We start from the raw sequence: 20,000 nt of genomic DNA, 5'->3' as shown, positions 1-20,000 counted from the left end.
TTTCAACTTTTGCTGTCTGAAAAATTGCCGACGCTCTTGTTGACTTTGACGCCGACTTTCTCAGTTGTTTTTTGCAGCAATTGGCTAACAAATTCAAGCCGCCCTCTCTGAGAAAGATTGCACTTCAGGCAATTTCCCAGAGTGCTCCCTACTGAGAATATTTAGCTCTTTTGCTGTTTTGTTGCTTGCCATTGATGCTTGTTATTCGGGAAATGTTTTGTAAAACTTGGACGAAAATCAATGAACCATGCCTCTATTCAAGTGTGTTCCTTGTCTTGCTTCTGCAGTCATTTGTAACTCTTAGAAGCACTAAGAAATGTAACAGATCCACAGGAGGCTTTGTATAAAACAAACTTTCAGTAAGATCAAAGGCAAAGATTCTATGCCATCATGCATGGCCAAAATGAAAAGATTTGATGAAATCAACAAAAGTACAGAATTCTATGACATCATGAAGAAAACATTCTATGGCACATTCTATGTAAATATTGTGAGGAGTGCGATAGGAAGAAAGTGTGGGAAAGATTCTTCCAAATTTCTTCTGTTTTCTGTGATCATTTTCTTTTCATACTCACTCTGGTTGTTTTTTCATTTTAGGATTCCTCCATCAAAGTTTTCATTAAACTACCTTTCAATCTTGAGTGTACATATTTAGATCTATAACACTGCCGTCCGATGGTACTATGATATGAAATAAATGTCGTCAGAATTTTTGGCTATGGAGCAAACCAAAATCACCACTACCACTCTTCTACCCAGGTATCATATTAGTGAAAAATAAGTAGTAGATGTAATTATTTTTGTACCTTTTAACATATTTACTTTTATATAATCTCTACTTTGGTTTTGGTTTGTTTTTATCATTTTGCATTGTCTGTAAAACCCTTCAATTTCTCCACGGGGAATAACCTAAAAAAGTCCTGTCCTTTATCTCTAATCAAGATCAGTGATTCAGTACATCTAATGACAACTAACTGGGGTCCTTTTTTATTTTCATAATCACGTCTTTTATACATGTCTCATAAAAAGTCCACATTAGAGCATAAACACTCAAATATTTAAGGTTGACTCTTTCGGCTATAGTTTGTAGTTGTGTACAACTATTTTTACGCTGTACAGTTGGCAGCAGACAACGTGCTAAACCTATTAGCCTGTTCCAAGACAAACAGAAAACTACAGCATAAAAATTGACAACACATACTACACCGGTAAAAACTGTTCTTAACTGCTTGCCTAGGAACAAGGTTAAATAAAATAAAATACTAACATACATACAGACACCTTCTGACACATTGAAATGGCCGTTAGCTACGTTAACTAGCCCGTAGTTAGCTCACCACTCCACCGTATGCTAACGACCAACGTTATCTCCCTGGCCTCGTTTTATTTTCGGCGTCAGATCAAATTGTGGACAACAGCAAAGTTGATGCAAAATACAAGCAATGTAATAGAAACCACTTGTCCCAATATTCTAATGACAAATCTCGCCAGCACACGTCGGCTGCCACCTCAGCACGTTGGGTTTGCTGTATTGCCCGAAAGAAACTGCAAAAACAAACTAATTTACATAATATCATACATCATTGGTAGTAAAGCACAAGTAGCGCTGTTCATAATTTCCAGCTAGACATTATTACCCCAGAGGGAAATACGATAAAGATTCAGTCCGCACAATGATTAAACTACAGTGACACAAACATATGATTATACAATGTGATGAGCTTAAACAAACCTTTACACACAGTTATGGGAGCATGTTGGTCTATTCTTGTGTGTTGTTTTTTCGCGCACGTACAGACGCAACACGTGCGACTACATGCGCGCACCATGAGAACGTTACATCCAAACTAGTTCCGTGCATGTCACGCACATACAAATGAACCGTATGGATGAAACAGGGCGATGACGTATGGGATTCTTTCCTTTGATGATGTCCTCAATTGTTTTCCCTTTGATGAGTGATTGGTCATGAATGTTTTCCTTTGATCATGATGGCAAGAATCTTTTCTTTGATCTTTATTGAAAGTTTGTTTTATACAAACCTAGGTGGGTCCCGAAATTCTGTTAACTTTTCAAACTAAACTCAGGCGTGTTCAGGTGGTATGGCCGAAAGCAAGTTAACTGTCACAAACGCAGTATATATAAGTGGTCAAAATCATCATTGCAAGTATTTTGATGATAGTAAATTGTTACCATGACTCTCTGATGAAAATTAAAGCTCTACAGCACCTAGTATGCCCAGGCGGTCTCCCATCCAAGTACTAACCAGCCCGACCGTCGCTTTAGCTTCCGAATCAGATGAGATCCGGCGTGTTCAGATTGTATGGCCGTAACAATGTCAAATTGTCACTAAAGCAATTATATAATTAAGTGAGTCAAAATGATCATTGCATGTATTTTGATGATGTAAATATAACAGTCTCCTGATGAGAATGAAAAGCTTACAGCCACTTTGGTATTCCCAGGCGGTCTCCCATCCAAGTACCTAACCCGGCCCTACACTCTTAGCCTTCCGAGATCAGACTAGATCAGGCGTGTTCAGGTGTATGGCCGTACCAATGGGTAACTGTCACAAAGTAACGCAGTATATATAAGTGGTCAAAATGATCATTGCATGTATATTGATGATGTAACTGTTACCAGTCTCCTGATGAAAATGAAAGGCTTACAGCACCTAGTAAATCCCAGGCGGTCTCCCATCCAAGTTCTAACCAGGCCCGACCCGTGCTTAGCTTCCGAGATCAGACGATATCGGGCGTGTTCAGGTACTAGGCCGTCAATCAATGTCAAATGTCACTAAAGCAGTAGATATAAGGCTCAAAATACATTGGATGTATTTTGATGAAAAAATGTTACCAATTGCTCTCCTATGAGAATAAAAGCTTACAGCACCTGGTACATTCTCCCAGGTCGTCTCCCATCCAAGTACTAATCAGGCCCGACCATACTTCGCTTTTTCCGAGATCAGACGAATCGGCGCGTGTTCAGGTTGTATATGGCCCGTAAGGCAATGTCAAAATGTCACTAAAGCACTATATATAAGTGGTCAAAATTTATCATTGCATGATTTTGGATATGTAAATGTTACCTCATTCTCCTGAAGAGAATGAAAAGCTTACACCACTGGTATTCCCAGGCGGTCTCCCAACCAAGTACTAGACCAGGGACCCGACACTGCTATAGCTTCCGAAATCAGACAAGAACGGGCGTGTTCAGGTTAGTATGGCCGTAAGCAATGTACAAATGTAACTACAAGCATATATATAAGTGCTACAAAATGAATCATTGCATGTATTTTGATGATGTAATGTTACCATGCTCCTGATGATTAGAAAGGCTTACAGGCCCCTAGGTATTCCCAGGCGGTCTCCCATCAAAGTACTAACCAGGCCCGACCATGCATAGCTTCCGAGAATCAGAGATATCGGGCCTTGTTCAGGTTGTATGGCAGTAAGCAAGCGTCAAATGTTCACTAAAGCAGTATATTAAGTGATCAAAATGAAATCATTTGCATGTAAATTTTGATGATGTACATGTTACCTATGTCTCCTGATGAGAATGAAAAGCTTACAGCTCCTGTTATTCCCCATGTCACCAGGCGGTTCTCCATCCCAAGTACAACCAGGCCCGAGCATGCTAGCTTTCCGAGATCAGACGAGATCAGCGTGTTCAGGGTGGTCATGCCGTACAATGTCAACATGTCACTGAAATCAGTATATATAAGAGCTCAAAATCATCATTGCATGGTTTTGATGATGAAATGTTACCATGTTTCCTTGATGAGAATGAAAACTTACAGCACCTGGTATTCCCAGGCGGTCTCCCATCCAAGTACTAACCAGGCCCGACCGTGCTTTGCTCCGAGATCAGACCAGATCGGGGCGCGTTCAGTTGGTATTGCCGTAAGCAATGTCAAATGTCACTAAAGCAGTATATAAAGTGATCAAAATGATCATTGCATGTATTTTGATGATGTAAATGTTACCATGTCTCCTGATGAGAATGAAAAGCATACCAAGCACCTGGTATTCCCAGGCGGTCTCCATCCAAGTACTAACCATTGCCCGACCGTGCTTAGCTTCCGAGATCATACGAGATCAGGCGCGTTCAGGATGTATGGCCGTAAAGCAATGTCAAATGTCCACTAAAGCATATATATAAAGTGGTCAAAATGAATCATTGCATGTATTTTGATGACGTAAATGTTACCACTGTCTCTGATGAGAATGAAAAGCTTACAAGCACCTTGTATTCCCAGGCGGTCCGCCATCCAAGTACTAACCCAGTCCAAACACTGCTTAAACTTCCGACATCAAACAGATCAGGCATGTTCAGGGGTATGCCGTAAGCAATGGTAACTGTCACAAAACGCAGTATATATAAAGTGGCAAATCCTCATTGCATGTATTCTTGATGATGTAAATGTTACCATGTCTCCTGAGAGAATGAAAATCTTACAGAGCACCTGGTATTCCCGCGTCTCCCATTCCAAGTTACTAACCATGTCCCGAGCCATGCCCTAGCTTACCGAGATCAGACGAGATCACAGGGCGTTGTTCAGGTGTGGTATGGCCGTAAGCATGGTAACTGGTCACAAAACGCAGTAATATATTAAGTGGTCAAAATGATCAATGTCATTTATTTTGATGATGTAAATTTTACCATGTCTCCTGATGAAAAACATGAAAGGCTCCACACCTAGTAATTCCCAGGCGGACTCCCATCCAAGTACTAACCAGGCCCGAACCGTGCTTAGCTTCCGAGATCAGACGAGTTCGACGCGTGGTTCATGTTGTAATGGCCGTAATCAATGTCAAATGTCAACTAAAGCAGTTATATAAGTGGTAAAAAATCCTCATTGCATGTATTTTGATGATGTAAATGTTTACCATGTCCTCCTGATGAGAATGAAAAGCTTACAGCACCTGGTATTCTCAGGCGTCCTCCCATCCAAGTACTAACCAGGCCCTACACTGCTTAGCTTCCGAATCAGGCGTGTGCAGGGTGGTAATGGCCGTAAGCAATGGTGACTGTCCCAAACGCAGTATAGATAAGTGGTCAAAATGATCAACTGCATGAAATTTGATCATGTAAATGTTACCATGTCTCCTGATGAAAATGAAAAGCTTAACAGCACCTGGTATTCCCAGGCGGTCTCTCCATCCAAGTACTAACCAGCCCTATACTACTTAGCTTCCGAATCAGACGAGATAGGGCGTGTTCATGTTGGTATGGCCGTAAGCGATGTCAATGTTACTTAAAGCGATATATATAAGTGGTCCAAATGATCATTATGCATGGTATTTTGATGATGTAAAATAGATTACCATGTCCTCCTGATGAAAAATGAAAAGCTTACAGCCCGGTATATCCCAGGCGGTCCTCCATCCAAGTACTAACCAGGCCCTACCAATGCTATGGTTTTCCGAGATCGATCGAGAATCAGCGTGTTTCAGGTGGTATGGCCGTAAGCAATGGTAACTGTCACAAACGCATTATATATAAGTTGTCAAAATCATCATTGGCATGTATTTTGATGAAGTAAATGATACCATGTCCTCCTGATGAAGAATGAAAAGCTTACAACACCTGGTATTCCCAGGCGGTCTCCCATCCAAGTACTAACCAGCGCACGCACTGCTTGGCGTTCCGAGAACAGGCGTTTTCAGGTGGTATGGCGTAATCAACGTTAAACTTTCAAAACGCAGTAGATATAAGTGGTCGAAAATCATCATTGCATGATTTTTCTTTGAGCTGAAGCTTCTACAATGATACAGTCTGCCGGAAGTAGAGTCAAGAATGTAACAGTGTAATAAGAAATCAGAGATAACAACAAGGCGACCCGGTCCAACCAGGTTTTTGGGTGTGATTTGTGTTTAAACTGAACACTGCTGATATTGCTCTTCGTGAAAGGCCTGCTGCACCTTAGCCAATCATCATCACCTGTGCGGACGTCGCAGCTGTTTCAGCATGTCAAAATCAGCATATCAATATTCAACTTTGCCTGTCCTGAAAATTGGCCGGACCGCTCATGTTTGACTTTGACGCCGACTTTCTCGTTGGTTTTTTTGCAGCATTTGGTGAACAAATTTCCAAAAGCCCTCCTCCCTCTGATTGTTAGATTGCACTTTCAGGCCAATTTCCCATAGTGCTCGCCTACTGAGATATTTAGCTCTTTTGCTGTTTTGTTGGTTGCCATGATGCTTGTTTTTTCAGGAAATGTTTGTAAAACGTTGAGAAGAAAATCAATGAACCACATGCACTATTCAAGTGTGTTCCTTGTCTTGCTTGCAGTCACTTGGTAACTCTGAGAACACTAAAGGGAAAAAATTGTACAAGATCCACAGAGGCTTGTATACAACCAACTTTCTAGTAAGATCAAAGGCAAAGATCTATGCCAACATGGCCAAAGGAAAGATTTTGATGAAAGGACAGAATTCTATGACATCATGAAGGAAAACATCTAATGGCACATTCAATGTAAATTTTGTGAGGAGTGCGATAGGAAGAGAGAGTGTGGGAAAGATTTTCCAAATTTCTTCTGTTTTCTGTGATAATTATTCTTTTCTCATCACTCTTGGAGTGGTGGTTTTCATTTAGGTTCCTCGATCAAAAGTTTTTCATTACACCTTTCAATCTTGTGGTGTCCATAGTGAGATCTATAACCCTGCCGTGCGATGGTATATTGATATGATAATATATGTCGTCAGATTTTGGCATGAGCCAACCAAAATCACCATTACCACTCTTCTACCAACTGTATCAGATTAGATAAATAAATATTAGTAGATGTAATTATTTTTTGTAACTTTAACAGATTTACTTTATGTAGTTTCTCTGTTAGGTTTTGTTTTTATTTTTAGAATTTTTGCATTGTCTGTAAAACCTTCATTTTCTCCACAGGAATAACGTAAAATAGTCCTGCCGGTTAGACTGTTCCAAGACAAACAGAAAACTTACAGCAATAAAAATACAACACAACCTAAAGCCGGTAAAACGGGTTCTTAATGCTTGCCTACAGGTCAACAAAGGTTAAATTAAAAATTAAAATACTAACATACATAACAGACACATTCTGAAACATTGAAATAGGCCGTAGCACGTTAACTAGCCCCGTAGTTACTCCCCCTCCACCGTATGCTAACACCACGTTAACCTCCACAGGCCTCGTTTTATTTCGGGCGTCAGTTCAAATTGTGGACACAGCAAATTGAAGCAAAATACAAGCAATGTTAGGCAAACCCTCACCACTTGTCAATAATTTCTAATGACAAATCTCCTCGACAGCACACGTCGGCTACCACCTCAGACGTTGGGGTTTGCTGTATTGCCCGAAAGAAACGCAAAAAAGAAAGCATTTACATAATACTTACATCATTGTGGTATAAAGCCACAAAGTAGCGCCTGTTAATAGGTTCCAGCTAGACCATTATTACCTCAGAAGGAAATACGATAAAGAATCAGCCGCACATGATTAAACACCACGTGACACAAACATATTGATTATACAATGTGGAGAGCTTAAACAACCCTTTACACACATTATGGGAGCATGTCGGTCTAATTCTGTGTGTTGTTTTTCGCGTCACCGTACAGACGCACAGTGCGACTACATGCGCGCACAATGGAGTACACGTTACATCCCTAGCCACTTACTCCGTGCATGCTCACTCCATAACAAAAGAAACGATGGATGAAACAGTGCGATGACGGAAATGGGATGTCCTTCCTTTGATGATGTCCTCACTTGTTTTCCCTTTGAAAGATGATGTCATGAATGTTTTTCCTATTGATCATGAGCATAGAAATCCTTGCCTATGATCTTATTGAAAGGTTTGTTTCTTTATACAACCTAGGTGGGCCGGGTCCGGTAGATTCTGTAGACTTTCAAACAGAAACACAGGCGTGTTCAGGATGGTATGGCGAAGCAACGTTAACTGTCAACAAACGCAGTATATATAAGTGGTCAAAATGATCATATGCAATGTATTTTGAATGATGTATATGTTACCATGACTCCATGATGAAAATGAAAGCTTACAGCACCTGGTATTCAGAGGCGGTCTCCCCATCCAAGTACTAACCAGCGCCCGACCGCGCTTAGCATCCGAGATCAGACGAGATCGGTCTAAAGCCCCCCACAGCCCCGCGCGGCCCCAGAGCTCGAACACGGGCTGCTTGTTCAGAATTGGTATGGCCATAAGCAATGTCAAATGTCTTGGGGTTTTTTGGGGGGGGGGGGGGGGGGGGTTTTTTTTTTTTTTTTTTTTTTTTTTTTTTTTTTTTTTTGTTTTTTTCTAAAGCAGTATATACCAAGTGGTCAAAATGATCATTGATTGTATTTTGATGATGTAAATGTTACCATGTCTCCTGATGAGAATGAAAAGCCTTACAGCACCTGGTATTCCCAGGCGGTCTCCCTCCAAGTACTAACCAGGGCCCTTTGCTTCCGAGATCAGATGAGATCTGTCGTGTTCAGGGTGGTATGGCCGTAAGCAATGGTAACTGTCACAAACCGCAGTATATATAAGTGGTCACAATGATCATTTCATTTATATTGAATGAGTAAAAAGTTACCATGTCTCCTGAGGAAAATGAAAGGCTTACAGCACCTAGTATTCCCAGGAGGGTCTCCAGTCCAAGTGCTAAACAGGCCCTAACCGTGCTTAGCTTACCGAGATCAGACTTGTTCAGGGTGGTATGTGCCGTAAGCAACGTTAACTGTCACAAAACGCAGTATATATAATCGTCAAAAATATTCATCATTTGCATGTATTTTTGTTTTTGATCTGAAGCTTCTACAATGATACAGTCTGCCAGGAAGTAGACGTCAGAATGTAACAGGTAGATATGATATCCAGAGAGAAAAACAAGGCGACCCGTCCAACCAGGGTTTGGGTTGATTTGTTTTTTAAACTGAACACTGCCTGAGATTTGCTTATCGTGAAAGGCCCCCTGCACCTTAGTCAATCATCATCACTTATTCCGGCAACGTCGCAGCCGTTTAAGCATGTCAATTTCAGCATATCAATTTCGAACTTTTGCCTGTCTGAAAATTGCCGGATGGCTCTTTTGACTTGACTTCGACTTTCTCGTGCTTTTGCAGCATTTGGTAACAAATTCAAAGCCGCCTCTCTGAGGAAAGATTTGCACTTTCAGGCTGGAATTTCCCAAGTGCTCCCTACTGAGAAATTCAGACTTCTTTTGCAGTTTTGTTGTTGCCATTGATGCTTGTGTATTCGGAAATGTCTTGTAAACTTTGGACGAAAATCAATGAACTCATGCTCATATCAAGTGTGTTCCTTGTCTTGCTTGCAGTCCAAATTTGTAACTCTGAGAAGCACTAAAGAAGAAACAGATCCACAGAGGCTTGTAAAAACACAACTTTCAGTAAGATCAAAGGCACAGATTTCTAGCATCATGGCCAAAGGAAAAGACTTGATGAATCCATCCAAAGGACCAGAATTCTATTACTCAAGAAGGAAAACATTCTAAAGGCACATTCTAAGTAAATTTTGTGAGGAGTGCGATAGGAAGAGAGAGTGTGGAAAGATTTTCCAAATTTTCTTTCTTCTGTTTTTCTGTGATCATTTTCTTCTCTCACTCTGGGAGAACTTGTTGTTTTCATTGAGTTCCTCGATCAAAGTTTTCATTAACACCTTTCAATCTTTGAGTGTCACAAAGTGATCTAATAACACTGCGTCCAATGGACTATTATATGATAATATATGTCGTCAGATTTGGCATGAGCAACCAAAAATCACCACTACCAACTCTACTACCAACTGTATCAGTCTTAGGGAAAAATAGTTGAAGAGTAATTATTTTTGTACCTTTTAAAACATATTTACTTTATATAGTTTCTCTCCTTTGGTTTTGTTTGTTTTATATCATTTGCAATGGTCTTAAAACCTTCATTTATCCACGGGGAATAACGTAAATTAGATCCTGCCTTATCTCTAATACAAGATTCAAGTGATTCAGTAACATCTAATGACAACTAAGTGGGGTCTTTTTTATTTCATAGATCACTCTTTTATACATTCTTCATAAAAAGTCCAGCATTAGAGCATAAACACTTAAATAAGAAGGGTTGGCACTTCGACTATAGGTGTATTGTACAACTATTTAACGCTGTACCAGTTTCGCCAGCATCACAACGGGCTACAACCCTCAGACCTTGGTTTTTGCTGTATTAGCTGGGAAAAGAAATCAAAAACAGAACTAATTTTCATAATACTTACATCATTGTGTAGTAAAGCCACAAGTAGCGCTGTTAATAGGTTCCAGCTACACCATTATGTACCTCAGAGGGAAATACGATAAAGAATCAGCCGCACATGATTAAACTACACGTGACACAAACATATTGATTATACAATGTGGATGAGGCTTTAACAAACCTTTACACACAGTTATGGGAGCATGTTGGCCTAATTCTTGTGTGTTGTTTTCGCGCACGTACAGACGCACGTGCGACTACATGCGCGCACATGGAGTAATGTTACATCCATACGTAGTTCCGTGCATGCTCACGCACATACAAAAGAAACGATGGATGAAACAGGGCGATGACGTCATGGGATGTCTTCCTTTGATGATGTCCTCAATTGTTTTCCTTTGATGATGATGTCATGAAATGTTTTCCTTTGATCATGATGGCATAGAATCTTTGCCTTTGATCTTATTGAAAGTTTGTTTTATACAAAACTAAGTGGGTCCGTAGATTCTGTTAGACTTTCAAACTGAAACTCAGGCGTGTTCAGGATGGTATGGCCGTAAGCAACGTCAAATGTCACTAAAGCAGTATATATAAGTGATCAAAATCATCCTTGCATGTATTTTGATGATGTAAATGTTGCCATGTCTCCTGATGAGAATGAAAAGCTTACAGCACCTGGTATTCCCAGGCGGTCTCCCATCCAAGTACTAACCAGGCCCGACCGTGCTTAGCTTCCGAGATCAGACGAGATCGGCCGTGTTCAGGTTGGTATGGCCGTAAGCAATGTCAAATGTCACTAAAGCAGTATATATAAGTGGTCAAAATGATCATTGCGTGTATTTTGATTATGTAAATGTTACCATGTCTCCTGATGAGAATGAAAAGCTTACAGCACCTGGTATTCCCAGGCGGTCTCCCATCCAAGAACTAACCAGGCCCTACACTGCTTAGCTTCCGAGATCAGACGAGAACAGCCGTGTTCAGGGTGGTTTGGCCGTAAGCAATGATAACTGTCACAAACGCAGTATATATAAGTGGTCAAAATCATCATTGCATGTATTTTGATGATGTAAATGTTACCATGTCTCCTGATGAGAATGAAAAGCTTACAGCACCTGATATTCCCAGGCGGTTTCCCATCCAAGTACTAACCAGGGCCCTTAGCTTCCGAGAGCAGATGAGATCAGACGTGTTCAGGGTGGTATGACCGTAAGCAATGGTAATTGTCACAAACGCAGTATATATAAGTGGTCAAAATGATCATTGCATGTATTTTGATGATGTAAATGTTACCATGTCTCCTGATGAAAATGAAAGGCTTACAGCACCTAGTATTCCCAGGCGGTCTCCCATTCAAGTACTAACCACGCCCGACCCTGCTAAACTTCCGAGATCAGATGACACTGGGTGTGTTCAGTGTGGTATGCCCTTAAGCAATTTTGTCAGTCAAGTGATTCAGTACATCTAATGACAACTAACTGGGGTCTTTTTTATTTTCATAGATCACTCTTTTATACATGTCTCATAAAAAGTCCAGCATTAGAGCATAAACACTCAAATATGTTAAGGTTGACTCTTCGGCTATAGTTGTAGTTGTACAACTATTTAACGCTGTACCAGTTGCAGCATCACAACGTGCTAAACCGGTTAGCCTGTTCCAAGACAAACAGAAAACTTACAGCAATAAAAATGACAACACAACTACAGCCGGTAAAACTGTTCTTAATTGCTTGCCTAGGTAAACAAAGGTTAAATAAAAATAAAATACTAACATACATACAGACACATTCTGACACATTGAAATTGGCCGTTAGCACGTTAACTTAGCCCCGTAGTTAGCTCCCCACTCCACCGTATGCTAACGACCACGTTATCTCCACTGGCCTCGTTTTATTTCGGCGTCAGTTCAAATTGTGGACAACAGCAAATTGATGCAAAATACAAGCAATGTTAGGAAACCACTTGTCAATATTTCTAATGACAAATCTCGACAGCACACGTCGGCTACCACCTCAGACGTTGGGGTTTGCTGTATTGCCCGAAAGAAACGCAAAAAAGAACTAATTTACATAATACTTACATCATTGTGTAGTAAAGCCACAAGTAGCGCTGTTAATAGGTTCCAGCTAGACCATTATGTACCTCAGAAGGAAATACGATAAAGAATCAGCCGCACATGATTAAACTACACGTGACACAAACATATTGATTATACAATGTGGATGAGGCTTAAACAAACCTTTACACACAGTTATGGGAGCATGTTGGTCTAATTCTTGTGTGTTGTTTACGCGCACGTACAGACGCACGTGCGACTACATGCGCGCACATGGAGTAACGTTACATCCATACGTAGTTCCGTGCATGCTCACACGCACATGGATGAAACAGGGCGATGACGTCATGGGATGTCTTCCTTTGATGATATCCTCAATTGTTTTCCTTTGATGATGATGTCATGAAATGTTTTCCTTTGATCATGATGGCATAGAATCTTTGCCTTCATTACATCATCAAAATACATGCAATGATCATTTTGACGACTTATATATACTGCTTTAGTGACATTTGACATTGCTTACGGCCATACCAACCTGAACACGCCCGATCTCGTCTGATCTCAAGTACTTACATCATTGCATGTATTTTGATGATGTAAATGTTACCATGTCTCCTGATGAGAATGAAAAGCTTACAGCACCTGGTATTCCCAGGCAGTCTCCCATCCAAGTACTAACCAGGCCCGACACTGCTTAGCTTCCGAGATCAGACGAGATCAGGCGTGTTCAGGGTGGTATGGCCATAAGCAATGGTGACTGTCACAAACGCAGTATATATAAGTGGTCAAAATCATCATTGCATGTATTTTGATGATGTAAATGTTACCATGTCTCCTGATGAAAATGAAAAGCTTACAGCACCTGGTATTCCCAGGCGGTCTCCCATCCAAGTACTAACCAGGCCCTAAGCTTCCGAGATCAGATGAGATCAGGCGTGTTCAGGGTGGTATGGTCGTAAGCAATGGTAACTGTCACAAACGCAGTATATATAAGTGGTCAAAATGATCATTGCATGTATTTTGATGATGTAAATGTTACCATGTCTCCTGATGAAAATGAAAGGCTTACAGCACCTAGTATTCCCAGGCGGTCTCCCATCCAAGTACTAACCAGGCCCGACCGTGCTTAGCTTCCGAGATCAGACGAGATCAGGCGTGTTCAGGTTGGTATGGCCGTAAGCAATGTTAAATGTCACTAAAGCAGTATATATAAGTGGTCAAAATGATCATTGCATGTATTTTTGATGATGTAAATGTTACCATGTCTCCTGTTGAGAATGAAAAGCCTACAGCACCTGGTATTCCCAGGCGGTCTCCCATCCAAGAACTAACCAGGCCCTACACTGCTTAGCTTCCGAGATCAGACGAGAACAGCCGTGTTCAGGGTGGTTTGGGCGTAAGCAATGGTAACCGTCACAAACGCAGTATATATAAGTGGTCAAAATCATCATTGCATGTATTTTGATGATGTAAATGTTAAAGTAATAATGTAAATGCTTACAGCACCTAGTATTCCCAGGTGGTGTCCCATCCAAGTACTAACGAGGCCCGACACTGCTTAGCTTCCGAGATCAGGCATGTTCAGGGTGGTATGGCCGTAAGCAACTTTAACTGTCACAAACGCACTATATATAAGTGGTCAAAATCATCATTGCATGTATTTTGATGATGTAAATGTTACCATGCCTCCTGATGAAAATGAAAAGCTTACAGCACCTGGTATTCCCAGGCGGTCTCCCATCCAAGTACTAACCAGGCCCGACCATGCTTAGCTTCCGAGATCAGACGAGATCGGGCTTGTTCAGGTTGGTATGGCCGCAAGCAACTTCAAATGTCACGAAAGCAGTATATATAAGTGATCAAAATGATCATTGCATGTATTTTGATGATGTAAATGTTACCATGCCTCCTGATGAAAATGAAAAGCTTACAGCAACTGGTATTCCCAGGTGGTTTCCCATCCAAGTACTAACCAGGCCGACAGTGCTTAGCTTCCAAGATCGGCCGTGTTCAGGTTGGTATGGCCGTAAGCAATGTCAAACATCACGAAAGCAGCATATATAAGTGGTCAAAATGATCATTTCATGTATTTTGATGATGTAAATGTTACCATGTCTCCTGATGAAAATGAAAAGCTTACAGCACCTAGTATTCCCAGGCGGTTTCCCATCCAAGTACTAACCAGGCCCGACACTGCTTGGCTTCCGAGTTCAAACGAGATCAGGCGTGTTCAGGGTGGTATGGCCGTAAGCGACGTTAACTGTCACAAACGCAGTATATATAAGTGGTCAAAATCATCATTGCATGTATTTTTGCTTTTGAGCTGAATCTTCTACAATGATACAGTCTGCCAGGAAGTAGAGTCAGAATGTAACAGGTAGATATGAATCAGAGAGAAAAACAAGGCGACCCGGTCCAACCAGGGTTTGGGTGTGATTTGTGTTTAAACTGAGAACACTGCCTGAGATTGGCTTATCGTGAAAGGCCTACTGCACCTTAGCCAATCATCATCACCTATGCGGACGTCGCAGCTGTTTCAGCATGTCAATTTCAGGATATCAATTTCAACTTTTGCCTGTCTGAAAATTGCCGGACGGCTCTTGTTGACTTTGACGCCGACTTTCTCGTTGCTTTTTGCAGCATTTGGTAACAAATTCAAAGCTGCCCTCTCTGAGGAAAGATTGCACTTTCAGGCAATTTCCCAGAGTGCTCCCTACTGAGATATTTAGCTCTTTTGCTGTTTTGTTGGTTGCCATTGATGCTTGTTATTCGGGAAATGTTTTGTAAAACTTTGGACGAAAATCAATGAACCATGCTCTATTCAAGTGTGTTCTTTGTCTTGCTTGCAGTCAATTTGTAACTGTGAGAAGCACTAAAGAATGTACAGATCCACAGAGGCTTGTATAAAACAAACTTTCAGTAAGATCAAAGGCAAAGATTCTATGCCATCATGGCCAAAGGAAAAGATTTGATGAAATCATCAAAGTACAGAATTCTATGACATCATGAAGGAAAACATTCTATGGCACATTCTATGTAAATTTTGTGAGGAGTGCGCTAGGAAGAGAGAGTGTGGGAAAGATTTTCCAAATTTCTTCTGTTTTTCTGTGATAATTTTCTTTTCTCCTCACTCTGGTTGTGTTTTCATTTAGGTTCCTCGATCAAAGTTTTCATTAACACCTTTCAATCTTGAGTGTCACATAGTGAGATCTATAACACTGCCGTCCGATGGTACTATTGATATGATAATATATGTCGTCAGATTTTGGCATGAGCAACCAAAATCACCACTACCACTCTTCTACCAACTGTATCAGTATTAGTGAAAAATAGTAGTAGATGTAATTATTTTTGTACCTTTAACATATTTACTTTTATATAGTTTCTCTCCTTTGGTTTTGGTTTGTTTTATCATTTTGCATTGTCTGTAAAACCTTCATTTCTCCACGGGAATAACGTAAAATAGTCCTGCCTTATCTCTAATTCAAGATTCAAGTGATTCAGTACATCTAATGACAACTAACTGGGGTCTTTTTTATTTTCATAGATCACTCTTTTATACATGTCTCATAAAAAGTCCAGCATTAGAGCATAAACAATTAAATAAGAAGGGTGGCTGTTCGACTATAGTTGTAGTTGTACAACTATTTAACGCTGTACCAGTTCGCAGCATCACAACGGGCTAACACCTCAGACGTTTGGGGTTTGCTGTATTGCCCGAAAGAAACGCAAAAACAGAACTAATTTACATAATACTTACATCATTGTGTAGTAAAGCCACAAGTAGCGCTGTTAATAGGTTCCAGCTAGACCATTATGTACCTCAGAGGGAAATACGATAAAGAATCAGCCGCACATGATTAAACTACACGTGACACAAACATATTGATTATACAATGTGGATGAGGCTTAAACAAACCTTTACACACAGTTATGGGAGCATGTTGGTCTAATATTTGTGTATTGTTTTTTGCGCACGTACAGACGCACATGCGACTACATGCCGCGCACATGGAGTAACGTTACATCCATACGTAGTTCCGTGCATGCTCACGCACATACAAAAGAAACGATGGATGAAACAGAGCGATGACGTCATGGGATGTCTTCCTTTGATGATGATGTCATGAAATGTTTTCCTTTGATCATGATGGCATAGAATCTTTGCCTTTGATCTTATTGAAAGTTTGTTTTATACAAACCTAGGTGGGTCCGTAGATTCTGTTAGACTTTCAAACTGAAAGCAAGCGAGACAAGCAAACACGGGCGTCTTACGAGGTGGTATGGTGTCAGTCACAAAAGCGGTACATATAAGTGGTCAAAATCAATATTGCATGTATTATGATGATGGAAATGTTCCTGTGTCCCCTGATGAAAATGAAAGGCTTACAGGACCTGGGCGTGTTCAGGTTGGTATGGCCGTAAGCAATGTCAAACATCACTAAAGCAGTATATATAAGTGGTCAAAATGATCATTGCATGTATTTTGATGATGTAAATGTTACCATGTCTCCTGATGAAAATGGTAACAAATTCAAAGCCGCCCTCTCTGAGGAAAGATTGCACTTTCAGGCAATTTCCCAGAGTGCTCCCTACTGAGATATTCAGCTCTTTTGCTGTTTTGTTGGTTGCCATTGATGCTTGTTATTCGGGAAATGTTTTGTAAAACTTTGGACGAAAATCAATGAACCATGCTCTATTCAAGTGTGTTCGTTGTCTTGCTTGCAGTCAGTTTGTAACTCTGAGAAGCACTAAAGAATGTACAGATCCACAGAGGCTTGTATAAAACAAACTTTCAGTAAGATCAAAGTTAAAGATTCTATGCCATCATGGCCAAAGGAAAAGATTTGATGAAAGGACAGAATTCTATGACATCATGAAGGAAAACATTCTATGGCACATTCTATGTAAATTTTGTGAGGAGTGAGCTAGGAAGAGAGAGTGTGGGAAAGATTTTCCAAATTTCTTCTGTTTTCTGTGATAATTTTCTTTTCTCTCACTCTGGTTGTGTTTTCATTTAGGTTCCTCGATCAAAGTTTTCATTAACACCTTTCAATCTTGAGTGTCACATAGTGAGATCTATAACACTGCCGTCCGATGGTACTATTGATATGATAATATATGTCGTCAGATTTTGGCATGAGCAACCAAAATCACCACTACCACTCTTCTACCAACTGTATCAGTATTAGTAATAAATAGTAGTAGATTTAATTATTTTTGTACCTTTAACATATTTACTTTTATATAGTTTCTCTCCTTTGGTTTCGGTTTGTTTTATCATTTTGCATTGTCTGTAAAACCTTCATTTCTCCACGGGGAATAACGTAAAATAGTCCTGCCTTATCTCTAATTCAAGATTCAAGTGATTCAGTACATCTAATGACAACTAACTGGGGTCTTTTTTATTTTCATAGATCACTCTTTTATACATGTGTCATAAAAAGTCCAGCATTAGAGCTTAAAAACTCAAATATGTTAAGGTTGACTCTTCGGCGATAGTTGTAGTTGTACAACTATTTAACGCTGTACCAGTTGGCAGCATCACAACGTGCTAAACCGGTTAGCCTGTTCCAAGACAAACAGAAAACTTACAGCAATAAAAATGACAACACAACTACAGCCGGTAAAACTGTTCTTAATTGCTTGCATAGGTAAACAAAGGTTAAATAAAAATAAAATACTAACATACATACAGACACATTCTGACACATTGAAATTGGCCGTTAGCACGTTAACTTAGCCCCGTAGTTAGCTCCCCACTCCACCGTAAAGCTAACGACCACGTTATCTCCACTGCCTCGTTTTATTTCGGCGTCAGTTCAAATTGTGGACAACAGCAAATTGATGCAAAATACAAGCAATGTTAGGAAACCACTTGTCAATATTTCTAATGACAAATCTCGACAGCACACGTCGGCTACCACCTCAGACGTTGGGGTTTGCTGTATTGCCCGAAAGAAACGCAAAAAAGAAATCATTTACATAATACTTACATCATTGTGTAGTAAAGCCACAAGTAGCGCTGTTAATAGGTTCCAGCTAGACCATTATGTACCTCAGAAGGAAATACGATAAAGAATCAGCCGCACATGATTAAACTACACGTGACACAAACATATTGATTATACAATGTGGATGAGGCTTAAACAAACCTTTACACACAGTTATGGAGCATGTTGGCCTAATTCTTGTGTGTTGTTTTCGCGCACGTACAGACGCACGTGCGACTACATGCGCGCACATGGAGTAACGTTACATCCATACGTAGTTCCGTGCATGCTCACGCACATACAAAAGAAACGATGGATGAAACAGGGCGATGACGTCATGGGATGTCTTCCTTTGATGATGTCCTCAATTGTTTTCTTTTGATGATGATGTCATGAAATGTTTTCCTTTGATCATGATGGCATAGAATCTTTGCCTTTGATCTTATTGAAAGTTTGTTTTATACAAACCTAGGTGGGTCCGTAGATTCTGTTAGACTTTCAAACTGAAAGCAAGCGAGACAAGCAAACACGGGCGTCTTACGAGGTGGCATGGTGTCAGTCACAAAAGCGGTACATATAAGTGGTCAAAATCAATATTGCATGTATTATGATGATGGAAATGTTCCTGTGTCCGCTGATGAAAATGAAAGGCTTACAGGACCTGGGCGTGTTCAGGTTGGTATGGCCGTAAGCAATGTCAAACATCACTAAAGCAGTATATATAAGTGGTCAAAATGATCATTGCATGTATTTTGATGATGTAAATGTTACCATGTCTCCTGATGAAAATGGTAACAAATTCAAAGCCGCCCTCTCTGAGGAAAGATTGCACTTTCAGGCAATTTCCCAGAGTGCTCCCTACTGAGATATTCAGCTCTTTTGCTGTTTTGTTGGTTGCCATTGATGCTTGTTATTCGGGAAATGTTTTGTAAAACTTTGGACGAAAATCAATGAACCATGCTCTTTTCAAATGTGTTCCTTGTCTTGCTTGCAGTCAATTTGTAACTCTGAGAAGCACTAAAGAATGTACAGATCCACAGAGGCTTGTATAAAACAAACTTTCAGTAAGATCAAAGGCAAAGATTCTATGCCATCATGGCCAAAGGAAAAGATTTGATGAAAGGACAGAATTCTATGACCTCATGAAGGAAAACATTCTATGGCACATTCTATGTAAATTTTGTGAGGAGTGCGATAGGAAGAGAGAGTGTGGGAAAGATTTTCCAAATTTCTTCTGTTTTCTGTGATAATTTTCTTTTCTCTCACTCTGGTTGTGTTTTCATTTAGGTTCCTCGATCAAAGTTTTCATTAACACCTTTCAATCTTGAGTGTCACATAGTGAGATCTATAACACTGCCGTCCGATGGTACTATTGATATGATAATATATGTCGTCAGATTTTGGTATGAGCAACCAAAATCACCACTACCACTCTTCTACCAACTGTATCAGTATTAGTAATAAATAGTAGTAATGTAATTATTTTTGTACCTTTAACATATTTACTTTTATATAGTTTCTCTCCTTTGGTTTTGGTTTGTTTTATCATTTTGCATGGTCTGTAAAACCTTCATTTCTCCACGGGGAATAACGTAAAATAGTCCTGCCTTATCTCTAATTCAAGATTCAAAGTGATTCAGTACATCTAATGACAACTAACTGGGGTCTTTTTTATTTTCATAGATCACTCTTTTATACATGTCTCATAAAAAGTCCAGCATTAGAG

General features: G+C 40.1%; 5 non-coding genes and 7 pseudogenes across 5 annotated transcripts; all 12 read right to left on the bottom strand.

The window, feature by feature from the left end:
• Positions 1 to 3,790: 3,790 nt before the first annotated feature.
• On the bottom strand, positions 3,791 to 3,908 carry LOC125002647 (annotated as a pseudogene).
• Positions 3,909 to 10,885: 6,977 nt separating this feature from the next.
• Positions 10,886 to 11,004, bottom strand: LOC125002990. Its single transcript, XR_007111859.1, has one exon. It is a non-coding gene; the product is annotated as a 5S ribosomal RNA (ribosomal RNA).
• A 101-nt stretch (positions 11,005 to 11,105) lies between these two features.
• LOC125001700 lies at positions 11,106 to 11,224 on the bottom strand (annotated as a pseudogene).
• Positions 11,225 to 11,325: 101 nt separating this feature from the next.
• LOC125002941 lies at positions 11,326 to 11,437 on the bottom strand (annotated as a pseudogene).
• Positions 11,438 to 11,538: 101 nt separating this feature from the next.
• On the bottom strand, positions 11,539 to 11,657 carry LOC125002798 (annotated as a pseudogene).
• Positions 11,658 to 12,911: 1,254 nt separating this feature from the next.
• On the bottom strand, positions 12,912 to 13,030 carry LOC125002496. The gene has a single exon (XR_007111788.1). It is a non-coding gene; the product is annotated as a 5S ribosomal RNA (ribosomal RNA).
• A 101-nt stretch (positions 13,031 to 13,131) lies between these two features.
• LOC125002655 lies at positions 13,132 to 13,242 on the bottom strand (annotated as a pseudogene).
• A 101-nt stretch (positions 13,243 to 13,343) lies between these two features.
• LOC125003013 lies at positions 13,344 to 13,462 on the bottom strand. The gene has a single exon (XR_007111882.1). It is a non-coding gene; the product is annotated as a 5S ribosomal RNA (ribosomal RNA).
• Positions 13,463 to 13,564: 102 nt separating this feature from the next.
• Positions 13,565 to 13,683, bottom strand: LOC125002161 (annotated as a pseudogene).
• A 92-nt stretch (positions 13,684 to 13,775) lies between these two features.
• On the bottom strand, positions 13,776 to 13,884 carry LOC125002485 (annotated as a pseudogene).
• A 101-nt stretch (positions 13,885 to 13,985) lies between these two features.
• Positions 13,986 to 14,104, bottom strand: LOC125003094. Its single transcript, XR_007111962.1, has one exon. It is a non-coding gene; the product is annotated as a 5S ribosomal RNA (ribosomal RNA).
• A 310-nt stretch (positions 14,105 to 14,414) lies between these two features.
• Positions 14,415 to 14,533, bottom strand: LOC125003073. The gene has a single exon (XR_007111941.1). It is a non-coding gene; the product is annotated as a 5S ribosomal RNA (ribosomal RNA).
• Between the last annotated feature and the right edge of the window lie 5,467 nt (positions 14,534 to 20,000).

The sequence above is a fragment of the Mugil cephalus genome, chromosome 23 (genome assembly GCF_022458985.1).
Source record: "Mugil cephalus isolate CIBA_MC_2020 chromosome 23, CIBA_Mcephalus_1.1, whole genome shotgun sequence".
Lineage (NCBI taxonomy): Eukaryota > Metazoa > Chordata > Actinopteri > Mugiliformes > Mugilidae > Mugil > Mugil cephalus.
This window is presented reverse-complemented; position numbering and strand designations above follow the sequence as displayed.